Source organism: Solea senegalensis, unplaced genomic scaffold (genome assembly GCF_019176455.1).
Source record: "Solea senegalensis isolate Sse05_10M unplaced genomic scaffold, IFAPA_SoseM_1 scf7180000014070, whole genome shotgun sequence".
NCBI lineage: Eukaryota > Metazoa > Chordata > Actinopteri > Pleuronectiformes > Soleidae > Solea > Solea senegalensis.
Genome location: NW_025320959.1, coordinates 52,867 through 66,539, shown reverse-complemented (window position 1 = coordinate 66,539; position 13,673 = coordinate 52,867). Strand labels below are relative to the sequence as shown.

The 13,673-nt window shown below is 39.8% G+C and overlaps 1 pseudogene; it reads left to right on the top strand.

Annotated features, from left to right (window-relative positions):
- LOC122760824 overlaps positions 1–12,579 on the top strand; it is a 50,461-nt pseudogene extending 37,882 nt beyond the window's left edge.
- The last annotated feature ends 1,094 nt before the right edge of the window (positions 12,580–13,673 follow it).

Sequence of the window (13,673 nt, the reverse complement as noted above, 5' to 3'; positions counted from 1 at the left end):
CTTCTCCTCCTCTTCTTGAAGGAATCTGTGTCAGTGAACCGTTAGAAGTGATTGTCAGGAAGGACTTCTTCATTGACCTTAGACTGCCCTACTCTGCTGTCCGTGGAGAGCAGCTAGAAATTAAGGCGATCCTCCACAACTACAGCCCTAATCTTATCACTGTAAGTCTGTGACTATGATATTTTTCGCAGTATATTTGTATTAAAAAAGGAAAAAAAGGTTCTCTATGGCCTCTTTTAACAATTTCAAACAATACATTTATTCTAAAAGTGTAAGTAAAGCAGTGTTTCCCATTAATTAACGTGACTGTGGCGGGCTGCCACAGTCACTCATATGACCAAAAAAAACAACTATTTCACCATATGATATGGCCCGCGAGCGAGAGCGCACGCGCACACACACACACAGGTCGGTTCTACTCGCCTCGGCATTTCCACTAGCATAGTACCTGGTACCAGGTACTTTTTTTAGTACCTGGTACCAGGTACTTTTTTTAGTACCTGGTACCAGGTACTTTTTTTAGTACCTGCTCTGGCGAGGTTCCAAGCACGCTGAGTCGGTACTATGCGTGACGTCGCCAGAATGCCGTCACAGGAAGAGACGTCCAACACAAACATCAAGCCGAACAATGCTGAACTGTAGGTCAGTGAAAGAGTTCACAATCCTAAAAATGTGGGTTAATCACCAACAACTACCAGGGAAATGTCTAAAATCTCAATATTTAGCAGAAGAGTCTGGTGTATTCAGCGACACCACTGCTGAGCGTGACCTCCATCACAAACACTGCCACTGTATTTCAGTCCAGTGACTGTGTCAGATGGAGTCTAACTGTAATTAACTGATTCTAGGGAGTCAGTTACACTGAAAACAACTGATTTACAAGTGACTGCAGTTTCATGCAGCTGAGCAGTGATGACTTCATCCACGTTGAGTTGGTACTTTTTTGTAGTGGAGATGCAACGTAAACCGTGCCGTGTCACCGCGCCACCCCAGGGGTCACCAACCTTTTTGAGACCGAGAGCTACCTGGAGGGTAGAGACTAATATGGAGGGCTACCATATCAACATTTTATGCAATTTAGCATTTAAATGATGAATATTATGCATTCAATTGCATACACATTAATTCCAGTGCTTACTCTAACGATTATCACAGTTTTTACAAACATAATTTTACAAACACAATATCAATTAAATTTTATACTAGGTGCCCGTGGGCTACCAGGTGCTCACGGGCAACACGTTGGTGACCACTAATCTAATGATTCAAGATTCAAAAAACTTTATTTCCATCACATAATGAAAAAGAGCTCACAAAGACAAAAAAAAACACATTTAAACCAATGAGACGTGTCTATTTTGCTTTGTTTGTTTAAAGCAAAACAAACATGTCTTATTGGTTTAAATTAGAGTGGCTTAAGAGAGCACAAGACACTCTAAATGTGTGTTTTATGTCTTTGTGGCCATGTCTCATCCATCTCTCTCCCAAGGTGCGTGTGGATCTGACTGAGACGGAGCATGTGTGCAGTGCAGCGTCTAAAAATGCAAGATATCGTCAGGAGGTCAGAGTCGGGCCCCTGACTACACGATCAGTTCCCTTCATCATTGTACCCATGAAGTACGGACAATTCGACATTGAGGTCAAAGCAGCCGTGAAGGACTCGTCGCTCAGTGATGGAGTCATGAAGATGCTGCGGGTGATGGTAAGAGAAACAGATGCCATATTCAAACAACAACAGCGTGTTGAAATGTTCTTTAACATTAACGGACAACTTTAACAGATTTGTTGTGTATGTATATACGTGTAAGAGTCCATGGTCATATTCAACACCTTTATACCTTTATACTTTATACAACAGCAAAATAATTTGTTCTGAAACGATTAATCGATGAATCGGTTTGAAGCTTTATTCATGATTAAAACAAGATTTTCAATTGTTTAAACTTCTTAAATATGAATATTTTCTTCATTTCTTTGCTCTGGATAACAAAGAAATCATTAAAAGTCAATCATTTTGGTTTGTGGACGAAACAAGACATTTGAGAACATCATCATTTCCAGGTTTTACAAACACCGATCAACATTTTTTTAAGGTTTTCTGATATTTTATGGACCAAACTATTAATCGATTAATTGAGAAAATAATCGACAGATTAATCGATGATAAAAATAATCGTTAGCTGCAGCTCTAGTTAGCTCTGTTGCCTTGCAGCAAAAAGACCAACATGGAGTTTGCATGTTCCCCATGTGTTTGCTCTGGTTTTTCTTAGGGTTCTCCAGTTTACACATGCAGTCAAAAACACTTCTAAACTGCCCACAGGTGTGAGTGTGCGAGCGAATGGTTGTTTGTTTCATGGTGACTCGTCCTTTTGCCCTATGTCAGCAGGGATTGGCACCAGTAGCCCCACGATCCTCATGTGGAGGATTAAGTGGTTGACAATGAATGAATGTACAATGACACACTGGGTTGTTTTCTAATCATGTATACACTCTCAGCTGTTGGTAGAACTGTAAATGAGGAAAAAAGGAATTAATAAGGATGTTTTATGAATATTTTTAAGGGAATATATTTAAAAACAACGCTTACAACAGTAGATAATAATCCCAATTCAAGTGTGGTTGCCAAATTTTCCAAAATACAGAGCAGCACATGTTACACTGTGTTTATGCACACAAGTATGCACATAATTGCCCAACCATTGGTTTTGTTTTCATGAACACTGAACCCCATCACAATACGACAATTAAGGACACATTTTGATTTGCTATAGACCAACATATACAGAAAAGAACAAACTTAAAACATTAGACGTGATTATAATGTTTGTGTTGTTGTTTTTCCAGCCTGAAGGTGTACTAATTAAGTCTGTACACACTATAATTCTAGACCCCTCACACAAAGGTGCCGGTGAGTTCATACATTGAATGCCTTCACTTTATAATCATTCTGTGTTGTGTGTTTGAACTGACTTAAAATGACTCCCCCACCCCCCAAACTTTACGTTTCTTCCTCCAGGAGGTAAACAAGAAGAAACTCTCAATAGTGGAATTCCAAAGAAAGACTGGGTTCCTAACACACCTACAAGCACACAGATCTCTGTGACAGGTGGGATATCACATTCTGCATTTTAAACGTTACAGACTTACACGGTCAAATCAGTAGGGATGGGTATTGATAAGATTTTTGCGATTCCGATTCCATTTTCGATTCTGCTAAACGATTCGGTTCTTTATCGATTCTCTTATCGATTCTCATTTGGAAAAAAGGAGAACAAACAGGTCAATTAGAATCAACTTTAGTTCAGTTAGAAGTAACATGACTTTACAAACTGTCTTGAGGTATAATAATAATAAAATAAATATTCTTGTATTTAGAAATTAACAACATACAATACAAGATAAGTTATTCTGTGGCAAATACAAGAATGGCCAGTAACATCCAGTAACATTTTTCTAATAGCCAGTGACGAATTCAGTCAAACTCAATGGAACTGTGCATTATTACAGCTATGACGAAGTTGTCACGGTCATTTTCTAAATTAAATGCAGAAGGCATTCATTTAATGTTAACTGTTAGTAATAGCAGGTTTTACAACGAGGCAAATGGCGCTAACATGATAGGCAGTGTTGTTACTTGCGGTATTAACAGCAGAGGAGGACATGCTAACGTTGCTGCTGCTGCTGCTGCTGGGTTGAGAATCACTCCGGACTCGGAGCGTATCGAAAACGCGACATTCATTCAAAGTTATCGCATGCTGTGTGCGCAAATGTTTCTGCATATTGGTAGTATTTCCTCCCGTTGATGAAATCTCCACTTTGCAAATATTGCAAGTTACCCTGTTGTCACCCTTTCTCGTGAAATGTAACCACACTTTCGAGCGTTTGTACCGCTTGGGTGCCATGTTGCCGGCTGCACTGCACTGGACGTCGCTACGCACGTTGCGTACCTATCTTGCGTAAGCTACGCAACGTGCGTGGTGACGTCATTCGCGCCCGCTCGGAATCGATAAGGGAATCGTTTGCAAAACTGGCAAACGATTCCAAGGAATCAAAACAGTCGGAACCGGTTCTCAACAAGAACCGGTTTTCGATACCCATCCCTACAAATCAGTGTGCTTTGTTTTTTAATACAGTATTGATCTAATCAGGAGATGACATTGTCATTTTTTTGCTTGTGTCTTCATGTTGATTGATAATGTTTTGATTTGTCTGGTTATGCATGTGCAGGGCGTGAAGTTGGTCCATTGGTGGAGAACATGATTAGTGGGAAATTGATGGGTTCATTGATCAAGCAGCCACACGGCTGTGGAGAGCAGAGCATGATCTACATGAGTCTATCTGTCATCGCAACCATGTATTTGGACAGAACTAACCAGTGGGAAACTGTGGACTTTCAGAAACGAAATGAAGCCCTCCAGCATATCAAGACTGGTGAGATCACAAAGAATATCAATGTTTCCCCTATCATTATATTGGGGGACATTTTTATTAAATGTATTAAAAAAGCGACTAGTGACAAATCTACCGACTTTCTGAGCAGCGTATTCTCTGTCTCCACGGAAACGCGTGGGCGGCCCCTAAATGTGGGATTTTACATTCCGTAAACGTAAACAAACAGACATTATGTCCCTGTCTTTGTTTCTGGCTCAGTCCATATTCTTTGTTTGGGTTATTATATCTAAAGTTTACAACGTCATCTTCTCTGTTTTTGGTGTAACGTCAAATTAAATGCATCATGACGTTTTGTGCCTGAAATCTTTAAGCCCTGTTGTTGACGGGATTAGGTCACATGATCTAAATGAGACCGCGGTAATTACGAGCGATAGGTTGGACATTGATCACGTCGTGATCGTGCAGCTATCACTGGGTGGAAACGGAGCGGGGTTCCGCTACATCTGGAGCGAATGTCAGTCGAATATCCAACCTGAAACTCATTTTTTATTTTACTAATTTATTACTAATTTAATAATTCTTCCTCGTTCATTTCAGCAATAGCTTGGTGCTGGCTTTGAATGCATGTGCAGTGTGTGACATCGATGAATCTTCTGCTCGATAGACAATGCATGGGTCCCCTGTGACGTATTTGAGAGTTATGTGACAGCTGCAAATTCATACTAACTGTGGGTTCACATTTTTTCGTATCTTTTTGACATCGTATCTACCCTACCCCATACTGCATCCCCTCCCCCCCAGAAGCAGATTTGGTGTCAAAACAAACAGTGTGGTAGACAACAAACTACTCCTGTACAGATCTACAGAGCTACAATGATGACACTGACACCATCTGATTTTGGCACAGAGACACATACTCAAACATTTTCTGCCTTTTAAACAAACAAAATTACCATCTGACAAAAATGCTCTCATCAAAGAAAAAATAGATTTTCAGGGCTCCTTCAATGAAGCAGTCATTTGAACAAGACTCTTCAAACTAACATACATGTATGATGCATGGACTGAATGGCAAAAAATGTGTTTTGTTTGCATCCAGGCTACAAGAATGAGCTGGCCTACCGACTAAAAGATGGATCTTTTGCAGTGTGGACCAGGGCCAAGAGTAACACCTGGTCAGACGTTCAAATATAAATGAGCTCATATGCAAATGTTTCCACATCCTCGTCTATGCCTCACTGTGTGAGCTTTTTTCATGTGTTTAATGTAAGTTAACAGTCATCCACTCTCCTCTCTCTCAAAGGCTCACAGCTTATGTGGTCAAGGTGTTTGCCATGTCCTCCAACCTGGTGGAAATGCAGAAGAACGTAATCTGTGACGCTGTCAAGTTTCTGATTCTCAAGGCACAGCGACATGATGGCATGTTCAGAGAGGTCGGAAGGGTGATCCACGGAGCGATACGTGTGCGTGAACTCATTCCAGTGACATCATCAATGACAGAAAGCTCAATGAGATGAAAAAAGATTATGTCACACTTTTCAATTCAAATTGAAACATTTTCTGTGTGCATGTGTGTGCAGAGTGATATGCGAGGCTCAGATTCAGATGCCTCCATGACGGCCTTCTGCCTCATCGCCATGCAGGAGTCACGCAAGCTATGTGCTGACACAGTTAGTGTGAGTACCTCACCTGCATGCATTGTATTACACCACTGTGATCACATACTCACTCCACATAAGTGATGGACCAAGCAGAGATTATTTGTTTTTCACCTAATGCACATAAAACAAAGGCAATAAGATATAAATTAAAGCTTGACTGACCTGTTGTTCACTTTTCACATTTGAGGAGCAGCCATTTGTTTGTTGTGTTGTTTAGTTGTGTTTTTGTTCAAGTGCTAGCTAACTGCATTTGTCTGGACCATGATGAAACTAATCAACTTCCCTACAGCTTACAGCTACAGACTACCCTCTGATACAATACATGCCGTACATACCATAATTACTCACTCTAGAGCAGTGGTTCTCAATTATTGTCTGACATGCCCCCCCTAGAGGACAGAAATGTTTTTACGCCTCCTCTGAATTGAAATAGTATTGAGAACCTGATGATATTGATTTATTTATCTGTATAAACCACTGTATGCCCTGCCTCTCATCGCCCCCATGTTTGCACTACTTACTTGTTTGTCTGTTCTCCTGTCACACTCAGTCCTCCCATCATTTCTCTGTTTCTTGCTTTCCTGATGTCCAGAGTCTGCCTGGAAGTATTGACAAAGCCGTGACCTACCTGGAGAAGCGTTTGCCCAGACTCACCAACCCATATGCTGTAACCATGTCATCATACGCTCTGGCCAATCAAGACAAACTGAACAGAGAGATCCTGTACAAGTTTGCTTCCCCAGGTTCAGTTACAGTTCTCCAATACAAGAGAAAAAATATTCTGTGGTTCACACAATTTTTTTCAGAAATATTAACCTCTATTAAAACAGTTTTTGACACTATTTAAATTGTCATAATATCGAAAATTGGCCTTTAAAATATGAGCACTCATGTCTGCAGGTCAGAATGTGAGATTAAATATTCCATATCAGATGACATTCGGCACAAGTTCTACCCCATAATAAAACAACGTTCTTTGCCTGTGTTTTTCTTACAGAGTTGTCCCACTGGAATGTTCCTAAAGGACGTGATTATACATTAGAGGCCACAGCTTATGCTCTTCTTGCTCTGGTCAAAGCCAAGGTGAGTCTTGGGAAGTTCACTCGGGGCCCAGGAGAATCTATTTCTTTAATGTCCTTCCATATGTTTAAATTAGTGACTTTATCAGTGTAAAGTTATATTTTCCCAAACTTACTGATCTTTAATTCAAGCTCCACCTCTCATTTTGTTTAACATGTGCTTTCTTGAATATAAAGTATTCTTTACAATACTTTATATTAATTAAACATTATTCTCTTTGGTTAATTTGGTTAATTTACTACTGCAGACCTTTATATGGTGTGCTTCAAACCTTTTCTCACCTTCTGTTAATAAAGGCCTTTGAAGATGCTAGACCTATTGTGAGATGGTTCAACAAACAGCAGCAGGATGGTGGAGGCTATGGCTCAACTCAGGTAACAGGACATCCCAACTTGACCTCTAGCTCTTTTTTTTCTTACAAAACTTGCAGGTCAATGGACGTTTTATTACTGTTGTTCTTCTGTCCAGGCTACGATGATAGTGTACCAGGCTGTAGCAGAATACTGGGCCAGTGCTCAAGAACCAGAGTATGATCTGAATGTGGACATCCATTTGCCTGGCAGGCCCAAGCCAGAGAAGATCAACTTCAACAGGAACAACCACCACACGACCAGAACATCAAAAGTGAGCATGCACGCTCTGTCACACACTCTGTCAGTGGTTGTCATCAATCCTGTTTTTCTGATCATCTGGTTTCTTTTGTTTTTATTTTGATCCTCACAGTTCAATGATATAAACCAGGATGTTAAAGTGACTGCGACAGGAACTGGAGAAGCAACACTGAAGGTAAATAAAGCATGTTTCTGTTTTCAGTCATTTATGAATACATTCTATTAAACCCATGAAATATAAAAATGCATTTTGTTCCTGTGTTAACAGATGGTGTCACAGTATTACGCTCTGCCGATGGAAAAAGAGAGTGACTGTCAGAAGTTTAACTTGTCAGTGGATCTTATTCCAGGTCATTTTATGCCCTCTGCTATTTGAAAATGATTCTGTGCCATGACAAAAGATGACATGCTTATCTGGTTTCTTGCTTTTCCAGAGAAAATGTATGAGGATGAGGTGATATACAAACTGAGAATAGAAGTCTTGTAAGTACGGCTAAGAAATGATGCTGGTTTAAAAGGTTCAGTGTGAAACATTTAAGAGGGCTTATTGACAAAAGTTCATATACTACCTATCAGTATAAAATCACCTTTTTGCAGCCTTAGAAAAAGCCTTTTATATGTACACAAGGCAAAGGCCTTGCTTTATGGAGTTCACCATCTTGTGTCACTAAGTTTCAACAGCAGCCCATAATTTCACATTTTGGAGTGAGAGATTGGTTAAACAGTTGTGAATGACTTCTCCCATATAAAGCCAATACATAACCTAACTACAACATTTAACATTATTCAGTTGTCGTATGACTCGGCTCTACTCAGTTTGGAATCAGAAAAGTTGTTTTCCATTACTGTAGTATCTCCTCAACGTGGGCAGGGTCATCATAGCACAGCTGCATGAAACGCCTGTGACATCGTTTTATACACACAAACTAGTGACTTGTAAAGCAGTTGTTTTCAGTGTACTCAATCATTAGAATCATTTAATTCATACACACTGGACCTTTAATGCTTTATTACTTCACGTCTTTCTTAACACGATTATGTTCTTCATATTTTTCAATTAAATGTGTCCATTTTTTGCACAGATATAAGGACAAGGATCACGATGCAACTATGTCAATCTTGGATATTGGCTTACTAACTGGCTTCACTGTCAACACAAATGACCTGGACTTAGTAAGATTTTTACACACACACTCACTTACAATTCAAAGGTCAATGAACATGAAAAAACAAGATGTTCATGGCTTTCAAAGGTCTCTGACTCTGTATGCTTGTGTCTAGTTGGCCAAAGGACGCACCCGTACCATTGCAAAATATGAGATGGACACAGTTCTGTCAGAGAGAGGTTCACTGATCATCTACCTGGACAAGGTAAGACATTAGACAATAGGAGTGAAAAAATAGAAAAAGCAATACAAAATGTCATTAAGATTATTTAAAAATCAGTGTGTTTTACAATCCAGGGTTTTAAAAGACATTTTTCAATTTTATTTGAACATTTGTACTGTATCAGAATCTCTCGGCATTGTATTATTATTTAAATGAGTAGGCAAAGCTAAGAAACACTTATTTTCTCCTTGGCTTCATTGTATTTTTTTTTTATTATTAGCAGGGGCAGTTAAATATTGCATTTAACTTAAATGTACAAATTCCAAACTGCTGTTCAATTCAGTTCAGCTAAATATCAGACTGATTGACCGTCACGTGATGTGCATTGAGTTTGGAAATATCTTCCATGGGTTATTGTCTTAAGAAAATGTATCATTCAAATAAGGTTTGAGGAAAATAACGTTGTAATTATTGATACTAGTGACTTACCGTACTTGTAGAATCACAATAAATCACAATGGCAACTTAAATTGAATCAGCACCCGAGTATTGTGATAAAAGCATATTGTCCCAGACCTCTCAGACAACCTCACTTCTCATCTTTGCTTTACATTTCTCCACAGGTTTCTCACACACGATCAGAGGAGATCACTTTTAGGATCCACCAGACTCTGAAAGTGGGCGTCATGCAACCAGCGGCTGTATCTGTCTATGAATATTATGACCGTAAGCCTTAAAGACACTTGGATAGATCTGGATAGAGAGTACACAGACAGATTAGCAGTGTTAACAGTGTTGGATTGAATGCACATTTCATCAATGGGTGTCTTTATCATTGCAGAAACACAATGTGTGAAATTCTATCATCCAGAGAGGAACGATGGGCAGCTGCTGAGGCTCTGTAGAGATGGAGAATGCCCATGTGCTGAAGGTAAACACTATAGTGTCTCTCTGAAGATGCAGCTGAAAGTACTGAAGGAACTCATAATAACTACTAAGATCATGCTTCATTAAAGAACTGATCATTCTGCCGTTTACAACGTCACCTCCTCATCCTCTAAATACTCGCCCTCAGAAACACTAGACGTCGTCATGATCTCCACTTCCACGGTCACACACACGATGTCCAGATCTACATTCCTACCAAATCAGTCACCTCTGCCACACACTCCACTAGGAGGATAGGTTTTTCACATTTTGGTCAGTAGTAAAGCTCTGACAATGCCAATCTGTAGATGTTAACCCCCAGAGAAAGTATTTTATCTGCAGATGAAAAAGATCAAAACTACCTACATAAGTGCACAAAGGTTCATTATACCAAGGCAAGGAACCAGAGACGTGGTTCAATCCAACAATAATCTTTATTCCAATTGAACATGTAAAATTAAAACGCCATATAATTGCTATAATAGGAGTAGGAATCTGTAGGGCAGAGGCTTACCAGTGGTCAGGAGGGCTGAGGAGGGAGGAGATCCAGAGGGAGTCACCCTCATTCACAACATGTACACTCACATTCCCACACAAGATGGAGGGCAGACTGTATATTCCTCACCTTTTCTCCCACTGTCAGCAACTGCACTCTCTCTCACCCCACACATCCACAGCGTAGGTTTAGTTATTCTAAATAAACTACACAACGCCGCAGCATGCCTCCTCACTCACATCCACTCTTGTGATCATTTCATTACACACACTGGCTCTCTGTACCATATCATATTCAATTCCAAATCATTCTTCTCACCTATAAAGCCCCCCATAATCAGGGCCCCCTCATGCCTCTTCAACATGCTCCACCAACATTGCACAGCGCTGAACCTGGAGTGACAGAGACTTTTCCATCGCTGTCTCCTCCCTCTGAAATCCTGATTCTGATTCACACCAATTTAAACACCCATTCACACAATCATACAGTGCATCTACAGTATGAGCCACATTAGCATTAGCATTAGCATGTAGACTTACTGTTATTGTTTGTATCTTTCCTGTGCGTCTGCTGTTTATTTCCAGAGAACTGCAGCATGCAGAAGAAGGGTAAAATCAGCAATGAGGTGCGCACAGCTAAATTCACTGAGACTTCACCCACCAGCAAAATAGTTTTTGGTAAGACTGAGTGTGAATGATCTGCATTATTTTTTAACTATAAATGACCAGAATGTTTGTATAAGAAGAGGTTTATAAGTTAAAAAAATAATCAAAAATCAATCATCTGCCACTTATCTGTCCTCAGCTTACAAAGTGAGACTGGAAGAATTCATCGATGGTTTGACCGCTGATATTTACTCAATGCAGATAATGGAAGTGATCAAAGATGGTGGGTGTGAACTGCCTCAAATGTATCACATTATACATGAGGGGTTTAAATCCCCTCATCTTATTCTTGGCTAAAAGTAAAGCCATTTTCGTCTTATCCTTTTGAATCCATTTGGGAGATATGGGAAAATGATAATCATGTTTTACACTAAGGCTTAAGATGTGTGTTTGATCCAGAATTCTCTTCTTTCTCTTCTGGTGTATTTAAAAAAAACAGGAACTCATGATGTTGGTCCCCAGGGTAAACTACGCAAATTCCTCAGTTACCCTCACTGCAGGGAGGCTGTAGATCTGGTTAAAGGCAAAACGTATCTCATCATGGGCACATCAGAGGATATTCACAAGGACCAACCGTAAGTGTTTGTGTGATCAAATGTGTTCTTTATACTCCTGTTCTATCAATGAGTGTCATACTAAACAAACTGTGGTGGTTAGATCTCGTGTCAGCCGGCAACATTATCATGCTGCACACCAGATGTGATTTGGATGACGACAAACACCAATAAGGGCCCACAAAACATTTCAGAAGTCAATTATATTGCTCTGTAGTTTGATGGTATAAATGCTTCTTGCCTCTGCCCAACCCTGTGCTGCTGCTGTATACACAGGTGCAGCATATACACATTAAATGCCACATTAAACTTTTTTAATGTAAAAAAAAAGTACATTTTTTGTTTGTTTATTTTTTTTGTGGGAGGACTTCCCACTGTGTTTTTACAGTGTGCATACCAGCATCCATGTGATTGCTTCTCTCCCCACAGGGATCAGTATGTGCTCAGTGAGGGAACCTGGATCGAGTACTGGCCCACAGACGCAGAGTGTGGAACAGATGAACACAGGCCAACATGTTTGGGCCTGAAAGGGTTGGTCGCCATGTATTAGTAGAGCAACTCCAGAAAAGGAACTTTCCTTTTCTCCTTTTTTTTGTATTTTAGCAATTTTTTCATGCAACTCTTATAAGATCAAGGTTCAATGTGTCTTTATTATCCCTGAGGAGCAATTTGGGTTACAGCTAGCATTCACATATTTACACATATGACATAGAAAATAATTAGTAGCACATCACAAGTAACAATATTAAACACAACAATAGAACAAGAAGTGTGATATTTGATTCACTATTAAAGAGACTGATTGCTGTAAGAATAAATGATGATTTCGACATGTTAGTTCGCAGAGAAGTATGTTAGACTGGTGCAGGACATGTATGCCAACTGTGAGACAGCGGTGAGGTGTGCTGTAGGTGTGACAGAGAAGTTCAAGGTGGAGGTGGGACTACATCAGGGTTCGGCTCTGAGTCCCTTCTTGTTTGCGGTGGTGATGGACGGACTGACAGATGAGGTTAGACAGGAATCTCCATGGACTATGATGTTTGCAGATGACATTGTGATCTGTGGTGAGAGCAGAGACCAGGTGGAGGAAAAGCTCGAGAGGTGGAGATAGGAGGGATAGTGAGTATATTGGTAGAAGGATGCTGGGGTTGGAACTGCCAGGCAGGAGGTCTAGAGGAAGACCAAAGAGAAGGTTTATGGATGTAGTGAAAGAGGACATGAAGCTAGTTGGTGTGAGAGAGGGGGATACAGAGAACAGGGTGAGATGGAGGAGGTTGATTCGCTGTTTTTGTTTTTTTAAGCACCTGACCTGATATAGCTGAGGTCATTCAGTGCTATTCTGGCAATTTTACTGCACACTTTCACGATGCCCTTTAGGCATTTTTTGTTTACTTAAAAGAAGGTGACCCTTCAAAGAAAGTAATGTAAGAGATTGAAACACTGTGACACTGTGGAATAAACAATAAAGTCTTCATCTAAATGTCTGCATCACTTTTTTTGTTATTTAGATGAATGCACATTGTTTAAACTTTTATCATTACTGTGTGGGGTTATAGTGATACATTTGTAAATATAGCATCAATTACTGCTGCTTGTTAACTATGCACCATGGCAAAGAATGAAAAGAATATTATGAAAGTGTAACACATCCGTCTGTCTTTATGTAGTCAGACAGAAATGTTCCCTTTTGTTGGTAGTGATTCACTGTTTGATTAATGTATAGCACTATTTCAGAATTGATATTGTTATATTTATATATTATACTGTGTGATATTAACACTGCACTTTATCCACCTGACGCTGCAGCATAAAAACAACAACAGTGAACCTGCAGGAGCTCAATGCACTTCTTCCAGAGTTTCTGACAAATATAATCACTTTAAAAACCACTTCAAAATCGTCCTGAAAGATTCTCAGCTTCTCTGGATAATAAACACCAAGAAACTCATGACAAAGAA